The sequence below is a fragment of the Giraffa tippelskirchi genome, chromosome 4 (genome assembly GCF_054371585.1).
Source record: "Giraffa tippelskirchi isolate mGirTip1 chromosome 4, T2T-mGirTip1v1.2.pri, whole genome shotgun sequence".
Lineage (NCBI taxonomy): Eukaryota > Metazoa > Chordata > Mammalia > Artiodactyla > Giraffidae > Giraffa > Giraffa tippelskirchi.
Genome location: NC_137278.1, coordinates 163,822,395 through 163,839,750, shown reverse-complemented (window position 1 = coordinate 163,839,750; position 17,356 = coordinate 163,822,395). Strand labels below are relative to the sequence as shown.

The following is a 17,356-nucleotide window of genomic DNA, read 5'->3' as shown; positions in this document are numbered from 1 at the left end:
AGGTTGGTTGATTTCTTCTATATTTTTCTACCGTATGCATTTCTTCTCCACCCACTTCCTAGCTGGCCATCGTTTTTTGCCACCTCGAAGGTCAGAAAGGAGTGGTGAAGAAAAGCCTTAATGGAACTGCATTGGGTGGCTTTCTGTTCTCTGGGCCTGGCAGATTCTGTCTCTATGGGGGTATTTCAATAGGTTCACAAGATGTTCTGCACTGGGTTCCTCTCCCTACAGTTCCTGACAGATGTGGACACAATATACATCTCTTTTGAGTGGTTGCTCTTTTACAGTATATGGGGTCACAAAGAGTCAGACCCAACTGAGTGACTTTCACTGAGTAGTTGCTCTTAACTCCTCCCTCACCAAAGTGCCCACCTCCAGATTTTTGCTGCTGGGATCCCTCTGTACCTCTAGGATCAGAAACAACCCATTTCTCTTTCTCTTGGTTAGTCCATGTTTGTTCTTTAGAAAATCCTCTTGCCTCCTTTCCGCCAACATGCCCTGGGAGTACAGGCTAATCCCATTAGGGAGTTCTCTCCTTATCCAGTGTGAAAATGATGAACAACCTTCATCATCTTACAGGTTCCCTGGGAAGGGGTCAGACTCTGCTCCCAGCTACACAATGCTTTCCTCCCAGTCTCCTCTCTCTAGAGGTGAAGAAATAATAGATCACCTGCCACTCCTCCCTTTTCATAGTCTTGATCTGGCTGAGAGGTCAAAAATTCATTGACCAGTTCTTCAGGATCATTTTCTTTGTAAACATTCAATTGGTGGTATCTCCTTTTGGAATTTTTCCATCGACTGAATGTTGGGACCTGGTCATAACTTCAATTTTAACATCCTGTTACAGTCTGAATTGCCTTTGCTTCATTTCATGGTATACAGCTCCTTTGTTCCTTGGATCACTAAATTGACTAGTAATTAAGAAAGGCATGATATTTTTAAAATGATATAATGTGTCCAAATTAGCTCAATCTTCCTCTCACATTTGCTCATTTTTAATTTCTTTGAAAGGAATCAAATTGCACTAAAATACTTTTGGCCAATGCATGAGCCTATAGAAATATAAAATTCAGTTCAGTTCAGTCACTCAGTCATGTTCGACTCTTTGCCATCCCATGGACTGCAGCATGCCAGGCTTCCCTGTCTATCACCAACTCCTGGAGCTTACTCAAACTCATGTCCATTGAGTCAGTGATGCCATCCAACCATCTCATCCTTTGCTGTCCCCTTCTCCTCCTGCCTTCAGTCTTTCCCAGCATCAGGGTCTTTTCCAATGAGTCAGTTCTTTGCATCAGGTGGCCAAAGTATTGGAGTTTCAGCTTCAGCACCAGTCTTTCCAATGAATATTCGGAACTGATGTCCTTTAGGATGGACTGGTTGGATCTCCTTGCAGTCTAAGGGACTCTCAAGAGTCTTCTCATTGAGTATATATGGAGTGTTTCTTTTGTGCAAAGCAGTCTACTGGACACACAAAAACCAACACACGACAGAGGTTATGTGAAGGGAGGTTGTTTAAATTATTCTACAACTATTTCCCACCCCAACAACCATCTTTTTATCTTTTTTTTCTCTCAAACACTTCCCAAAACCCAGAGAAGCTAAGGCCAGACAGGTAGGAATATGTTGCTAATGACACATCAATGCTGCCCTTCAATGTAGGATTAACCCCTGAGTAGATTTGAGCTGAAAATCTGTCTCCCTCATGTTCCCAAAAGAGAATTACCCTCTTAGCATCTCTTGTTCATCATCTCACAGGTGCTAGATTCCAGTGTGGTACATCCAATGTGAATGTCACCATCTCTCCTTGGCACCTGAATCTTCTTGATTTCCCACACAGACTCTCATTTTGAAACTGGTTGTATTTTTGAAATTAGGCCTCTTAGGCTGCATGATTTGATGGAATTCTTCACAGGTCTGAATGCTAATACAAATTGGTGACTAATTCCCAAGTCTTAGGAAAAGGAGTTTTTCTAACTTGGGGTTGAGTTTGGCAAGGATCCTTTTCAAGAGCCCTGCAAGAAGACAGAATTCTTTTTCTTCAAGTGTTAACTTCCTCAATCAAGACAGGCTCTGTTGGGAGCTGGATCTCTCCCCACTGCTCTTAGCTTTAGTTGAGGGGGGGAGAGGGAGGGTGGGTAGGCTGCTTTCCTGGTACCCGGCGGGGAGAATAAGGAGTGACCTTAGATGTCTTTTCCCAGAGACTTCTGGAAAGAAGTTGCAGCTGCCATTTTAGTTTTCTTACAGACAGTATCTTGTGTCTTTTTTTTTTTTTTAATGCCTTCAAGGAGTAAAATCAAATATATCTTCTTTATGGCCATGCCAGGTTTTGCATTTTGCTAAGCACTAAAGGTTTTCTTAAGGTCTTAAAACAAGTGTCAGGGGGTTTAATTCTGTAAAAAAGAAAGAACTGGATGTTCTGAAGGCAGACCACATGGTCGCCACTTAAAAGTACAAGTTTATAGCAAATGGCTGAAACTTTCTAGCAATGCTGAAATGATTTTGTATAAGTGTACTGTTTCCAAATATTTTTCAGGATTCATTTGGGAATGATTAAGCTAATGTTACATCTTTTCAGTGTTATGAAAAAGATGACTTTCAATCAGAGAGATTTCATTGAATCGCTAAGGATATAGGACCAACCTGGTCCTCTTCTTCCCCTGGTATGTGGAGAGAATGGGCTTTTGTTATTAGGGCACCTCAGGACACTCTGGGTGTTTGCTATGTATCCGAAAGAATGAAGAACAAGCATCCTCTGGAACTCCCTGGGGAGTTTAGAACTGACTTTTAGTTACAGCAGGGTATTGCTATCATGCCCATGACAACCTTGGAACTCTCAGACGGCATGCCACCAATTTGCTCTGCAGTCCCAGCAAGGATATGCTTCATTGCATTATACAAATATGCAAATGAAATGAAAAGGACTGGTTAGAACCATCTGGGAATAGGTCAAGAGAGGAATCTGAACGTTGTCACCAGCCAACAGCTGAATGGGTGTTGTGAGGACAGTGTGCCTATTGGGGGGACCCCTGTATGCATTTGGACAACCTCATGCTGACAGGGAGGTCTCCTGAATGTTTTATGTACTGGCTACATTCCCATGAATGCTAGTCTGAAGTCACTGATACATGACAGACAGAGACACAGTTTACTCAATGTAAGATCCAAGAGAGGAAAAAGCAAAGCAAATTCAGATAAAAGATAATTTGCAAATTTCACCCACATTTGAGAGGGCAATCTGCTTTACTCGGTTTACCAACTTAAATGTTAGTCCCATTCAAAAACACCCTCAAAGAAATACCCAGAAGGATGTTTGACTGAATATCTAGGCATCCTGTGGCCCGATCAAGTGAACACATCAAATTAACCATCACAGCTCCACCCTTTGTCAACTTGGCATCCACATGCATCTCCTTAAACCATACTTAAGCTCCAAATGAAAGCAGTAACAAAATCATAATTCCACCCAATATAATATAACTATCCTGCACTCAACCTAAAATGCACTAACCCCCTCTCTTGAAGAGGAGATAAAAATCCTTGAGTCACGTTTATTCTTCCCCTTGATAGCTCATAACTAAAATACTATGATTTAGGTTAACAACACTTAAACACTATGATATAAAGTCTATGCATCTTATACTAATGATAAGGAGATAAGAGAGGGAAGAAAACAAATTCACTCACACGTAACTGTTACAAAATAAGGAGTAAATATGCATGACAATTTTAGCCCTTAGTTTTTTAACTGGTCATGTGGTTGTAACTGGTATTTATAACTACCTTTATACACTACCCATGTCATATTCCCTTTACTTTTAGCACCTGTTTCAGCCGAAGGGATGATCTAAACTTTTTGCTAGAGGGTCTGAGCCATTATTAGTCCTACTTGGATTGAGTTGTCCTGGTTTTCCACTGACCTATTCATAGGGCACGGTAATACTAAGAGATGGCCTGAGGGATCTCTTGAATTCCAAGCATACTCTTCCTTACCTGCATTGTGGAATACTAGTCCAATGTCCTCTTGGTGGTCAGGATCATTTCCCAAATCAGTTGAGCAACTCTCTTCTTTGCCTGTTGATTCGGAGGCACTGGGCAGTAGTCTTAACTTCCAGTTCAATGAATCTTTGTTGCATCTCTTAGTGAAAGCCTTCCTCTTTTTGGAGTTAAGACCTCTAGACCAGCAGAGCATAAGAATGTAGGAATAGGAAGCAAAAATGTAGCTAGTGGATCAGTAGGGGTGCTGCGGCTGCCTCCACCCCTTATTCCACCTGTGGATCCTGGCTGTCAAACAGAGCATATATTGGGTGCTGGTTCACAGCATGTATAGCCTTGCCCTGGCCCTGCCAGGTATTGCCACACAGCCAACAACATAACTGAGTCTTCAAAAGACCATTCCACCGTTCAAGCCAGTTGCTTCAGGCTAGTGGGGAACATGGTAACACCAGTAAGCAAGGGCCCATTGCTGCACTTCTTTGGCTATGAAGTGAGATCCTTGATCAGAGGCCCTGCTGTGTGGGACAGCATGATGGTGGGGAGGCATTCCGTAAGTCCACAGATGGTAGTTTAACCAGAAGCACTGCACACAGGGAAGGCAAATTTGTATCCAGAGTAAATGTCTATTCCAGTAAGTACAAAATGCTGCCCCTTCCATAACAGAAAAGGTCCAATGTAATCAACCTGCAGCTGACCAGACAGCTGGCTGATCACCCTGGCGAATGGTGCCATAGCCAGGACTCAGTGCTGGCAGATGGGCACTTGGCAGAAGCTGTGGCCAGGCTGGCCTTGGTGAGTCCATGTTGCTGAGCCCTCACATACTCTCCATCTGTGCCACCAGAGCCCCTTTGTTCATGAGCTTATTGGGCGATGACAGGGCTATTTGGGAAAAGAGACTGGTAGCCATCGAATGAGTATTTCTATCCACCTGATGATTAAAACCTTCCTCTGCTGAGGTCATCCTTTGGTGAGCATTCACCCTAGGATACAAATTTCTTCAGGTTTTGTGTTTTGCTCATTCAGAGAGGCCTCTCCACAGACCTCATCCCCAAATTTCCTCATCAGTAATTTCCCCAGTGAATTCTTTCCAGTCCTTCACCATCCAGTCAGACCACTGGCCACAGCCTATACGTCAGTATTTTACTGCCTGCCTGGCCATTTCTTCTTTCAAGCAGAGGGACCAACCAGGTGTGCTGCCCAGAGTTCCTCCCACCAGTAAGGTTCCTCTTCACCACTGTCCTTTAGAGAGATTTCAGAAAGGGACTGGAGTGCTGCAGCTGTCCACTTTGGGGTGGTACCTGCATACTGTGCAGAATCTTCTGTGGACCAGGCCTGAGTCTTGTCAGCTGATGATAGGGAACTCCTATGAGGCAGGACAGCAGGAGTGGGGACTGCGGGAACATATGCCACTTCTTCATGTAACTTAGTTGTGCCATCAGGGACCGCTTGGACCTGATCATGTAGGTACCACTTCCATCTGATGATGAAGTGCTTTCGTGCATGCTCAGCTTTATGCCTCGGTGGGTCAGATAACACTTAGTTCACGGTGGGCAGCTCCTGTCGTATGGTAACTTGGTGAGCCATGGTTGACTGTTCAGTCTCTACTAAGGTAGGAGGTCAAGAGCTGTTTCTTAGAAGGAAAGCAGTTATCTGACCACAGAGGATAGCCACGTTGTGTTGTGATGCACTTGTAGGGGCCTGCATGCATGTGTGCATGCTAAGACGCTTCAGTTGTGTTTAACTCTTCGTGACCCCATGGACTGTAGCCTGCCAGGCTCCTCTTGTCCATGGGATTCTCCAGGCAAGGATACTGCAGTGGGTTGCCATGCCCTCCTCCAGGGGATCTTTCAGACTCAGGGATCGAACCTGTGTCTCTTACATCTCCCGCATCGGCAGGTGAGTTCCTTACCATTAGCGCTACCCGGGAAGAGGGCTCTAAACAGCATCCCTGTCTGGCATTGACACTTCAAGCACCACTGGATCTGTTGAGTCAAATGGCCTGAATGATGGAGTAGCTTTCTAACCACCTGGACCCGTTGCTGAGCATTCTCTTGTTTGGGCCCCACTCAAAACTAGTAACTTTTCAATTCACTCAACCACGGGGCTGGAGTAACACTTGAATGAGGAGTATGTTGCCTCCAAAATCTAAAAAGGCCTTCTAGACATCGTGCCTCTTTCTTGGTTGTGGGAGGGGCCACATGGCAACTTATCTTTCACCTTGACATGCTTCATACAACCGGATCCCTAGGAGTTTCACAGAGACAGAAAGCCCCTGAATTTTAGTCCGATTTATTTACCATCCTCTGACATACATATTTCTTACTAATAAGTCTGGAGTAGTTGCTACTTCTTGTCTGCCAAGTCCAATCAGCATAATGTCATGCATGTAATGATACCTTGTGGACGGAAAAGGCAAACTACATAATACATAGAGCTGGGGAGCCGCTGAAGCCCTGATGTAGGACAGTGAAGGTGCACTGCAGGTCTTATCAGCTGAAAGCACACTGATTCTGGGATTCTGGTGGGCCTATGGAGAGGGCAGACACAAAGGCATCTGCAGGTCAACAACCACATACCAGGTGCCAGGAGGTGTGTTACTTGCTCAAGTGATGACAACACATTTGACTCGGTAGTTGTAATTGGAGTCAGCACCTGGTAAAGCTTACACTATTATCCACATTCACCAAGATCCATCTGTCTTCTGCAGACATAAAATGGGCAAGTCAAATGGGGATGTGGTGAGGCTCACAGCCTCTGCATCTTTCTGGTCCTTGTTGGTGGCACTCATCTCTGGAAACCCTCCAAGAATACTGTACTGCTTTTGGTTTACAGTTATCCTTGGTAGTGGAGAAGGAAATGACAACCCACTCCAGGATTCTGGCCTGGGAAAGCCCATGGACAGAGGAGCTTGGCAGGGCTACAGTCCATGGGGTTGCAAGAGTTGACAAGACTTGGCGACTAAACCACCACTATCCTTGATATAATCAGTATGAGCAGCTTTCACCTAGCCTTTCCCATGATAACAGCCTCACTCCACAGGCCAGGGAACCAGGGTGGGGGTTGGGATTCTGCCAGCTACTGAGCATGTCTATTCCTATTATGTATCCAGAACTGAGGAAATAACCACAGGCTGGGTTCAGGGACCCAAGAGCTTTAGACTTGAGCTAGGATTCCATCAACCACCTGGCCTCCATAAGCCCCTACTCTGAGTGGTGGACTGCAGTAACCTTTTGGGTCTCTCAGAATTAGTGTCAGCTCAGAGCCAGTGTCCAGTCGTCCCTAAGTTGTCTGAATATTTCATTTTCCCTGGTGTAGTTACTGTGGTAAAAAGCTATAGGTCCCTGTAAGAAAAACTGGGGAAAGATTAACAGCAAAATGTTTGGGTGGTGTCCTGTGGTTCTTCCTCATTGGGACCCAGCATTCCTCCCACCCCCACCATTCAAGGATCTCTGTAAACTGACTCAAGTCTTGGAATTGATTGAGAGGCTGCAACTTTCTGTTTTTATGATTCAAGTTAGACTTCTGTTCACTTAACAGTGACTTTGCTTTATTTGGGGTGAAATTGGGAAGTTTCCTTTCTATATTATAAATCTTGGTGTCTTCCTCCCTGAGTTGTGCTTGTTTTCCATGCCTGGTGAGCCTACTAGCTTTCCCCAGATCATAAGGGCTAGCATTTATTTTGTGCCTACAATTACCAACCATTGACCTGAGTGTTTTACCTGCATATTATTTATCCCTCACCCAACTCTATATGTTAGCCACCAAGGCTTCCTTGGTGGCTCAGACAGTAAAGAATTTGCCTACAATGCAGGAGACCTGGGTTTGGTCCCTGGGTCAGGAAGATCTCCTGGAGGAGGGCATGGCAACTCACTCCAGTATTCATGCCTGGAGAATCCCATGAACAGAGGAGCCTAGTGGGTTATAGTCCACGCGGTCAAAAAGAGTTGGACACGACTGAGTGACTAACACTTCACTTCAAATCTATATAGTAATTAGTGTTGCTTATTATATCCCCTTTTCAGATGAAGCAACTTGTGGTACACAGAAGTGAAGAAAGTTGCCCAAGGTTGCATGGGCAATAAATAGTATAACCATCTTGTAAACCCAAGGGGTCGAGTTCCAAAGCCCATGCTTTCTGCCAGCATCTCTAGGCTGAGCAAGGAAGAGGATGAAGAGACATTCATGAATCTGTAGTTCCTAAGACATTTTCTCTTTTTTTTCTGAATCATGTCAGAAAAGCCATATACTCTATGGCAACAACTCTAGTTGCTTCAAATCCCATTAGGCTACTTATCTACATCAATCCTCATCATGCCCTCAGATCCTACTTCTCTCCAGACTAATCCCTCTCTCTTTAAACTAAACCCCATAACTTGGTTCCATTAAAAAGAACTTTTAAAAATTCTCTTGCCTATATCTTTACTCTCTATCTCTCCTAATTATTTTCCCTTCCCACAGGTATGTTCTACCTTTAATGAAAAACAAAACAACAAAAAGCAAACAAAAAATTCTCAAGCTTATGTACTTCTCTAGGTCCCATTCTATCTTCTGCTTTCACAGTTGCCAACTGAATATCTACAACAAAGAGTCTATACCTGCTGCCTTCATTTTAAAACCATTCATTTCCTCTGTGACCCACTGGACCCTGTCTGGTGTCCCGTTTTACCACCAAAATAATCCTGTTCCTATTACCTTCAACTGGTTCCTAATCCGATGATCTCTATATTCACTTGGCACTGATGAGGGCTTACACGTTCTCAAAACCTCCTCTCCTTGGTTTATGATATTCCTCTTTCCTGGTCCTTCTTTTCTCTGTGCCTGTCACTTAAATCTTGGTGTTTCCTGGGTTTCTGTTCACAGGCCCCTTTGCTTCCCATTCTCCATGGTGAGTCATGTAATGTCACCACCATGCTGATCTCTTTCCAGTCACACCTCCATCTCAGAGCTCTCTCCAATTCTGGACTTGAGTACTCAAGTGCTTCTTGAACATCTACAGTTAGATGTTCTGCAGACATGGGAAATTAACCTCCTCATCTTCTCATCAGCAAACCCCTCTCTTCCCATTGATTTGGATGCTCAAATCAATAACCTAGGAGAAACTCTTAGCCCTTCACTCTCTTTTGTACCCAAGTTATATAAATCTCACTTCTTAAAAATATATCACGGCCACCTGTTCACCATTCCACTGCACTGCCCTGCCTTACACACCTCTCCTTTACCATTCACTAAGCCACTACAATGACCTATGTCTTCCTGCCTCCATCTTACCCTCTCAAATCTGTCCTCCAGGGAGACCTCTCTAAACCTCTCCTGCCACTTTCCTACTTACATCTCTCTAGTGGCTCACCTATTGCCCAAAGGATGAAGTTCAGACTCTTTAGCAGGTCACAGAGTTATTCATGATCTGATTTCTGACATTTTGCCCAATTATTCCCTACACACACTAGCCACAACTATTTACAATTCCTGGAACATACCATGCTATCTTACTTCTGTGTCTCCTTTGTTCCCACTAGTTTCTCTCTCTGAAGTTCCATCATTTATCCATTTGAAAATTCTTGAGCTTTCTTCAAGCCTCAGCTCAAGAGTCACTTCCTTTATGGAGGTTTTTGTGACCCCCTTGCGCTGTCTAAGGTCTTCCTTCTTCCATGCTTCCATTTTTCTCATAGTTATTTGTACATCTGTAGCCCCATGGCTATATAAATAATTAAGAGCCCCAGGGCTCTCATTTATTGGCTTACCAAAAATTCCTTGAGCTGGTGGCGATATGGCAATGAATGAACCACACTAACCTTGTCCTTGGAGTGCCTGCATTCTAATGGGCTTTGTGGGTTTACATTTCAGTAACTTTTTGCTGAATAAATGGTTAAACATTTCTACATTTTCACCTTTAAACCCAACCTTGGGAGACGCTCCTGGAACCCAGTAATTCACCTAAGTATTTCAATCTCCTTCAAGCACAAGGAAAAAAACTCACAGAATCCTTAAAAATGTTTTAAACTTGGAAGTCTCCTGGCCTAATCAAGAGTCCAGATATCTTATGATGTCACTGAATGTGATAAGAAGCAGTTACCTTGGTGAAGAAATTAACCGAACTGTGAATATACTAACAAGCACTCAAAGCCACTCTGCCTGAAAGAGACCTGCATGTCTCCAGAACTGGTGAGGGGCGGTGAGAGGCAGGGAAGATAACCTACGTGATAAAAATGGCCAGTAGCAGAATATGAATAAATAATATATGGTAAGTAAGGACAAATGATACAAGGAGGGTCTGTTTGGTTATAAGGCTCTTTTCTTGGTCCAAATGAACATGGTAAATCAAATGGCCAAAGGAAGATTCTAAAGCAATAGTGGTTTCAAATTGGGAAATGAGTACGTCAAGGCTGTATATTGTTACCCTGCTTATTTAACTTATATGCAGAGTACATCATGCAAAATGCCAGACTGGATGAAACACAAGCTGGAATCAAGACTGCCAGGAGAAATATCAATAACCTCAGATATGCAGATGACACCACCCTTATGGCAGAATTCGAAGAGAAACTGAAGAGCCTCTTAATGAAAATGAAAGAGCAGAGTGAAAAAGCTGGCTTAAAACTCAACATTCAAAAAAATGAAGATCATGGCATCTGGCCCCATCACTTCATGGCAAATAGACAACAATGGAAACAGTGGCAGACTTTATTTTCTTGGGCTCCAAAGCTTCTTGGAAGAAAAGCTATGACAAACCTAGGCAGTGTATTAAAAATCAGAGACATTACTTTGCCAACAAAGGTTTGTCTAGTCAAAGCTATGGTTTTTTCCAGTAGTCATGTATGGATGTGAGAGTTGGACCATAAAGAAAGTTGAGCACCGAAGAACTGATGCTTTTGAACTGTGGAGTTGGAGAAGGCTCTTCAGAGTCCCTTGGACTACACGGAGATCAAACCAATCAATCCTAAAGGAAATCAACCCCGAATATTCACTGGAAGGACTGATGCTGAAGCTGAAGCTCCAATTCTTTGGGCACCTGATATGAAGAACTAACTCATTGGAAAAGACCCTGATGCTGGCAAAGACAGAAGGCAGGCGAAGAAGGGGATGACAGAGGATGAGATGGTTGGATGGCATCACCAACTCAATGGACATGAGTTTGAGCAAACTACAGGAGATGGTGAAGGACAGGGAAGCCTGATGTGTTGCAATCCATGGGGTTACAAAGAGTTGGACACAACTGAGCGACTAACTGAACTGAAAGCAATCTTGATCAAGTAGCTATTGTGTGTCTACTATGAGATGGCTCCACTGCAGGTCTGATGCTCTAAGGACAAGGAGGAGATGTTCCTGAATTGTACCTGCCTAACAGAAAGCTATGGGCCTCCACTAGGAAAAAATGAAGATCCCAACATAAAACATTTAAGAACCTACACTACACCTGGCATGTGTCATCTCTGCTCTCCTGTGTCTTTGGTAAATGAGGCAAGTATTATCACACTCATTTTACACATGAGGACACAAGTTCACAGAGATTAGGTGACTGTTGTAAGGGTCACACCTCTGGCAAGTGGCGGAGCTTGAATTTAAACCTGGTTCGGCCTGATTCTTAACACAATCCACAAGCATGGCCTGGATAACTTGATGGGTTGGGCATTTGCAGACTTGAGAGCATGGGGTTCTGTCTTCTCTGAGCAGCAATTTAAGCCTTCTTGCTCAAAGGGGATCAGGTAACTGAATTTCTGGAGATTAATCCCTGGCCAGTCCCTTGTTGACTGAATTCACCCAATGTGCATTCGATTGTGTTATAAAGGATTTGAACATGCAAAGGCTTTTGAAAACAATAACAAGAAAAAGATTCTCCAGCCCACACTTAGGTTTGGCAGCCTGAGCTCTGGCCTGAGGCAGGGTGTGAGAAAAAATATAATTAGCATCCACTCAGGCATTGAGTCTCAGACCACAGTTTCTTACCCTGGTATTCATCAGTGTACATGTAGCTCTGGCCAATGTACACAACCCCGAGGCTCCACAGCTTCTCTCTCTTCTCCACCCACCCCCTGGCTCAGACACACAATGGAGCTAAAAAGAGCCTTCAGGTAGAGCCCTGGTCCCATTAGCTCACTCTGTGGCAAACGAAGGGGAAAGTGTTTGGGATGGCAGGTTTTCCCATCCCTGGGGGATCTGGATCCAGACAGACACCCAGACAGCCGCCAAGCATTCTTTGTTGGGGAGGATTCCAGCAGGCAGCTTCTTAGTTTGGTAATTGCTCCGGCACCACAGGGGGCTCCTCTGGCTGAGTTGGGACTCCCCAGCTACAGCTGTACCGCCATCCCCTCCAGTCTAGACAGTCCCTCCCTCCATGCGCTCCAGGAACGCGGTACCCAGAGATAGGCAGAGGCCTTTCACTTCTCTGCCCCCTTTTAAAAATGCTTAAAATAAATTGCATAAGGTTACAAAGAAGGCCAGTGATATTCAAATAGTTATCAAAGATCTGAAAAATCAAATTTGCCAGGGGGTCATAATGTGTTTAATATATGTGCTTAAGAGTGAATTAAACAACAAGGTTTCACCACCCCCATTTTTATTTAAGCCAGGATTAAATTTCAAGATCAGAAAAATTAATCTCAATAATCACCATAACAGCACCCAGAATTGTTTCTTGTGGTGTAGAGTTTTAAGCATTCCACCACTGTAATAATTTGTTCTTTCATATTCATTCATTTACTAGTTCAGTCATTCTACTAAAAAATGTGTACTGGGCAAGGTATCCTGACCAGAGGTCAGAAAATGATGCCCTCTGGATAAAGCTGACCATGGCCACTCATTTACATTTGGTCAGTAACTGCTTCCACATGATAACTGTAGAGTTAAATAATCACATTTGATGCAACATGACTCTCAAAGTCAAACATATTTGGTATCGAGCCCTTTACAGAAAAAGTTTACTGACACCTGAGCCAGACATGGGCCTTACTCTTAAGGACTTTTTCATAGTCCACAGGAGGAAAAAGATAAAAACAAATTTCAGTGCAATATTATGCACCAACAAAAATATGTCTAAGGTGTTGAAATTACTGAGAGAGGACTGAAGGGTAAGGTGTAAGAAATGTTTCCTAGAAGAGGTAACATGTGAGTTCTGTTTTGAAAGAACAGAGGTTTTTATCATAGGTGATGGCTTTCTGGGCAGCGGATATTGTTACAGGGAAGAACAAAATCTAACTCCATATTGGATCTGTTTCTTTCACTTTCACTTTGCTTCCTATTGCTTTTGTTCACTAAAAGGACACTGTCCGGGCATAATGGCCTGCCTCAGGGAACTCTACTCCACTGTCTGAATGTTAAACCAAAATGCTCTTGTTCTAGACTGTGTCCATCTGTGGATTGCTCCAGGAAGAAGAAATTAACACATCCTTTCCCAAGGCTGGTCATTCCAGGAGATATCCGCAAGATTAATGGCTTTTTACTTTACTTACTCACTTCCCCCCCTCTCTGTTCTATAAAAGAACCTGGCATCCAGACCCCAATAAGATGGTCATTTTGAGACATTAGTCTGCCATCTTCTCTGTCTGCTGGCTTTCTAAATAAACTCCTATTCTTTGACTCAACACCTCATCTCTGATTTATCGGCCTGGCATGTGGTGAGGAGAGACATCTTGGACTGGATAACAATATTACATGATCAAAAGCAGGGTAACATAAACAGCATTATGTTCTGGAAATTATAAACACTTCACTATCACTGAAATTTAGAGCACTAGAGGGGAGTGGCAGGAGATGACTGAAGAACAAGGCAGGATCAGATCCTAAAAGAAGTTATGTGTCACGTTAAGGAGCAGAACTCTTCTTCCATAGTTATCAGCAGTGCCATCCAAAAGAACTTGCTGGGATAATGGAAATTTCTACAGCTGTACAGCCAATATGATACTCACCCTCCAACATGGTGACTGAACACTTGAAATGTGGCTATTATAACCATTCACATCCTGGAATGTGAAGTCAAGTGGGCCTTAGAAAGCATCACTACAAACAAAGCTAGTGGAGGTGATGGAATTCCAGTTGAGCTATTTCAAATCCTCAAAGGTGATGCTGTGAAAGTGCTGCACTCGATATGCCAGCAAATTTGGAAAACTCAGCAGTGGCCACAGGACTGGAAGAGGTCAGTCTTCGTTCCAATCCCAAAGAAAGGCAATGCCAAAGAATGCTCAAACTACCGCACAATTGCACTCATCTCACATGCTAGTAAAGTAATGCTCAAAATTCTCCAAGCCAGGCTTCAGTAATACGTGAACCGTGAACTTCCAGATGTTCAAGCTGGTTTTAGAAAAGGCAGAGGAACCAGAGATCAAATTGCCAATATCCGCTGGATCATCGAAAAAGCAAGAGAGTACCAGAAAAACATCTATTTCTGCTTTATTGACTATGCCAAAGCCTTTGACTGTGTGGATCACAATAAACTGTGGAAAATTCTGAAAGAGATGGGAATACCAGACCATCTGACCTGTCTCTTGAGAAACCTGTATGCAGGTCAGAAAGCAACAGTTAGAACTGGACATGGAACAACAGACTGGTTCCAAATAGGAAAAGGAGTCCGTCAAGGCTGTATATTGTCACCCTGCTTATTTAACTTATATGCAGAGTACATCATGAGAAACGCTGGGCTGGAAGAAACACAAGCTGGAATCAAGATTGCCGGGAGAAATATCAATAACCTCAGATATGTGGATGACACCACCCTTATGGCAGAAAGTGAAGAAGAACGGAAGAGCCTCTTGATGAAGGTGAAAGACGAGAGTGAAAAAGTTGGCTTAAAGCTCAACGTTCAGAAAACTAAGATCATGGTATCTGGTCCCATCACTTCATGGGAAATAGATGGGGAAACAGTGGAAACAGTGTTAGACTTTATTTTTGGGGGCTCCAAAATCACTGCTGATGGTGATTGCAGCCATGAAATTAAAAGACGCTTACTCCTTGGAAGGAAGGTTATGGCCAACCTAGATAGCATATTGAAAAGCAGAAACATTACTTTGCCAACAAAAGTCCGTCTAGTCAAGGCTATGGTTTTTCCAGTGGTCATGTATGGATGTGAGAGTTGGACGGTGAAGAAAGCTGAGTGCCGCAGAATTGATGCTTTTGAACTGTGGTGTTGGAGAAGACTCTTGAGTGTCCCTTGGACTGCAAGGAGATCCAATCAATCCATCCTAGAAGAGATGAATCCTGGGTGTTCATTGGAATGTCTGATGTTGAAGCTGAAACTCCAATACTTTGGCCACCTCATGCGAAGGGTTGACTCATTGGAAAAGACCCTAATGCTGGGTAGGATTGGGGGCGGGAGGAGAAGGGGATGACAGAGGATGAGATGGTTGGATGGCATCACCGACTCGATGGACATGGGTTTGGGTAGACTCCGGGAGTTGGTGATGGACAGAGAGGCCTGGCGTGCTGCAATTCATGGGGTCGCAAAGAGTCGGACACGACTGAGCGACTGAACTGAACTGATAACCATTCACTGAACTCTTAGTTTTCTTTCATTTTAATTAATTTAAATAGCCACATGTGGCTAATGGCTATGGTACTGAATACCTTTGCTGCTGCTGCTGCTAAGTCGCTTCAGTCGTGTCCGACTCTGTGCGACCCCATAGACGGCAGCCCACCAGGCTCCTTCGTCTCTGGGATTCTCCAGGCAAGAATATTGGAGTGGGTTGCCATTTCCTTCTCCAGTGCATGAAAGTGAAAAGTGAAAGTGAAGTCGCTCAGTCGTGTCTGACTCTTCGCGACCCCATGGGCTGCAGCCTACCAGGCTCCTCTGTCCATGGGGTTTAGGTGATGGAAAGTGAACTGATTTTCACACACTGAGGTGGAGTGAAAGCAGTCATGAACCATATGTAAATGAGTGGGCATGGCCAGTCTTATCACGCACATCATTTTCTGACCCCTGGTCAGAAAGGATCATAATACCTTGCTCAGTACATGTTTTTGAATAGAATGAATGAATAAATGAGTATGGAAGGACAAAACTAGACATTGATAGGAGTGAAATACTTCAAACTTTACCACCAAGAGGAACAATGCTGGGTGCCATTATATATACTGAAATGATCCTTCATGATCTTGAAGCTTAATTCTGGCTTAAATAAAAAAATAGGAGGGAGATCTTGATATTAATCCACTATTAAAATCCATTGCTTAAACAGACAAATGGGCTACCAAATCTCCTCTTTAAGAAGATTATCTTGGTTGTGGATAAACTGAAAGAAAACAAGACAGGAAAACCAATGTAAAGACTACTCAATTGTTCTGAAAAGAGAAGATAAAGTTCTGATCAAAGGCAGTAGTGGTTGGAATAGAGAAGAGGGTGGTTTTGAGGTGTATTAACACATAGGACCAACAATTCAGTGATAAATTAAATTTAGTGATCAATTAAATTTGGGCTATGGAACATAATAGAGTTGTTAAAAATGCCCCATTGGTTCCTGAATGGTGACTAGACAGGGAGGTGGATGTGAAGATAGGAATAAAGGATGAAGAGAAGGCTGGGGGTAGGGAAAGTATAGATAAGGAAGATGCTAAGTTGAGTTTACGTTGCTTGTGGGCAATGTGAAGACGGGTACCTATGTCTAGTGAGAGGTCTGGGTTGAAGATAAAGATTAAGCACATTAGTAAGTACCATGTAATCCAATAATAATAATAAAATAATACTAACTTCTAGTCTTGATTTTCCTACCAACTTGCTGGATGATTTTGGACATGTCATTTTTTTTTGCAGCCTCAGTTTCATCATCTGTACAATAGAAAGGTGTTGAACCAGAAGAGTTCAGTCAATTTTTTCTCTAAAGGGACAGATAGTAAATATTTTAGACTCTGAAAGCCATACTTGGTCTCTGTTGCACATTTCATTCCTCCTCCTCGTTCTCCTCTTCTTTCTTCTTTTACAACCTGTAAAATACAAAAAAACATTCTTAGGACATGTTCTGTATAGAAACAGAGCTATAGTTTTCTGATCCCTGGACTAGACAATCTCCAAGATTCTTTTCAACCATAAATTGCTTTGGTAAGTTATTATGTGAGCTTCCCTGAAAAAAAGCAGTCTTTTTCCAGTAGTTTAAATATATTTTTAGTGGAACCATAACACAGATCAAGAAAAGTAGGCAAATCATATGTGGACATTTTTATTAACTTCTACAGAGCAAATGAAACCAGACAACTACCACTAAGATCAGGAAGTATTATGCTATCAACACCCTAGAAGCTCCTTTCATTTCTCCTCAAGGTCATCACCTATCTCCTCTTCCTAAAGGCAGACACTATTCTAATTACATGGATTAGTTCAGTCTCTCTTAAACTTCATGTACTCCTAAATGTTGGGATTTAACTTATAAGATTCATCCATACT

General features: G+C 43.1%; 1 long non-coding RNA gene across 1 annotated transcript in view; it reads right to left on the bottom strand.

Moving 5' to 3' along the window:
* Positions 1-17,356, bottom strand: part of LOC145547023 (uncharacterized) — a 126,819-nt gene that overhangs the window by 42,260 nt on the left and 67,203 nt on the right. Inside the window, exons 3-4 of the long non-coding RNA XR_014083469.1 lie at positions 16,838-16,899; positions 16,667-16,744 (exon numbers count right to left, since the gene is read on the bottom strand). This is a non-coding gene — a long non-coding RNA (uncharacterized LOC145547023). The remainder of the gene's footprint in view (positions 1-16,666; positions 16,745-16,837; positions 16,900-17,356) is intronic.